Genomic DNA, 2,360 nt, shown 5'->3' with positions numbered 1-2,360 from the left:
ATTCCTGGCAGATGAAACAAATTGCACTGAGGTAGCCAGAAGTTGTCCACCTGTTGGGCTCTGCTGAGCCATAAGAGCCCAAACCTTTCCAAACCATGTGTTCAAAGAAGCACGTTCCAGTGTCTCAGTGTGCACTTGCAAACACAAGACAGAAGGTACAAATTCAGCATCACTAACACTCCAGCAAGCAAGGAGACCCTTGAAGAATTTGAGCCTAACCTTATGGCTTCTGTTGCTTGGCAATTTAGATGAAACCACCATGAATGCCATGAAACTTTACAAGGGAGATGGGCCAATACCCACTATATTCTCATGTCAGTGGGACTTCTAGCAGATGTAATGTTCTCCTGAAAGCTGTGTCCTGTGGCCTGCACAAGAGGGTTCTTGGTATTTTTAAATGAACCAACATTTTGCCCTTCACTAGTGAGCCCAACTAGAAAGACAAAGGAATTGTCCATTACTATCTTCCTTCCTGGAGAAAAAAACAATTCTCCGTATTACTGAATCTACTGTGCAAGTCTGCTTGTTAACAAGACTGTATCATTTCCTCCAAGCCACAGAATATTTCAATATTAATGATATAAAGGAAGTAAAATTCAAGATATCCTTGTGGCAAAGAGTTATTGAAATCTTAAGATGAATACTTGGACATACATAAATCAAATGAACCAAAGTAGATGGTCATGTTTGTACTGCAGCAGCACTCTGCCCATTACGCAAGATGTGCTGAGGAGTGGGTGGGGTGAAGAGGAAGTCCTGGGCTCTGTTTTAATTTGGAAACATCTGTCCCTAGGCAAGGGACAAACGTCAATGAGGCGCCACCTCACAAGTTTCTTTCGTAGTTTCCTTTCACAGTTAATTACACTGCTAATATAATCATAAGTAGTGATTCTATAAAAATGATACATACAGTCTCCATCAAGACTCTTGATACTATTACTTTGACAGGCAAACTATGTTTCTGTCAAGTATATGTGTGACCAGTTACAAATAAGCATAACTGAAACAACTGAAGCTACATTATTTCTAAGAAGAAATAGGAGTGGTGCACTCCAAGTAACAGTGAGTGTGCAAATAAGCAGAGATGTTCTCAACAGCACATCAAATAATGAATAACCCTTTTAGGGGTATAAAATGCTAACACTTTATTTGACTTTCAGTGAAACCTATTTTCATGGTATCCTTCCAGTCTCCAACTCATAGCAGCCACAATGCTGTTGTGTAGTCTGCAACACCTAGCAGCTGAGTTCAGAAGAATGACAGGTCAAGATTGGTAAATTCTCAGAGCTCAAAATTGTTTCCAACACTTGTGGCAATAAATGCTCTCCCCTCTTTTTTTTCTTCTTAAGGAACAAACAAAAGCAAAATTGTTCAAGTAAGGTTTTTTTTTTTACGTTTTTTTTCATTTCTCAGGCTTTCCTTACATTTTAAATTCTTCAGTATTTAATTCTTTCTCCATGTTAAGTTTCTTTAATATGCATATAGCACAAAGGGAGACCATTTGCATGAACAGTTCCTGAAGCTCTGAAGTATAGGTTAGTGTGAATCTAAGTCTGCAGATCCTGGTCTTGGTTCACAGCAGTGCCCATTTGGGCTTGCTCTGGGTCACAGACAGCCAAGAGAAGAGAACTCATGCGTGCCACCCTCGCACTACTATTTCAGTTGGAAGGGGCTTTCAACAAACATCTAGCCCAACTGCCTGATCACTTCAGGGCTGACAAAAAGTTAAAGCGTGTTGTTAAGGCCATTGCCCAAATGTGCCCAGAACAATGGCAGGCTCAGGGCATTAACCACCTCTCTAGGAAGCCTATTCCAGTGTTTGACCATCCTCTCAGTAAAGAAATGTTTCCTAATGCCAGTCTAACTTCCCCTGGTGCAGTTTTAACCATTCCTGTGCATCTAACCACTGGATCTCAGGGAGAAGAGAACAGCACTTCCCTTCTCCACTTCCTTGCCTCAGGAAGCTGTAGAGAGCAATGAGGTCACCCCTTAACCTCCTTCTCGGTAGAGACTGTGTTTGACCATCCTCTCAGTAAAGAAATGTTTCCTAATGCCAGTCTAACTTCCCCTGGTGCAGTTTTAACCATTCCTGTGCATCTAACCACTGGATCTCAGGGAGAAGAGAACAGCACTTCCCTTCTCCACTTCCTTGCCTCAGGAAGCTGTAGAGAGCAATGAGGTCACCCCTCAACCTCCTTCTCTCCAAGGTAGAGACTCAGCTACTCTTCGTAGGACATTCCTTCCAGCCCTGTCACCAGCTTTGTCACCCTCCTCTGGATGCTTCCAACGACCTTCACATCCTTCTTGAATTGTGGGGCCCAGAACTGCACAAAGAACTCAAGGTGAGGTGGCATCAACAT

Source organism: Acanthisitta chloris, unplaced genomic scaffold (assembly GCF_000695815.1).
Source record: "Acanthisitta chloris isolate BGI_N310 unplaced genomic scaffold, ASM69581v1 scaffold21328, whole genome shotgun sequence".
NCBI lineage: Eukaryota > Metazoa > Chordata > Aves > Passeriformes > Acanthisittidae > Acanthisitta > Acanthisitta chloris.
The sequence above is the reverse complement of the archived record's forward strand: the minus strand, read 5'-3'. Positions refer to the sequence as shown.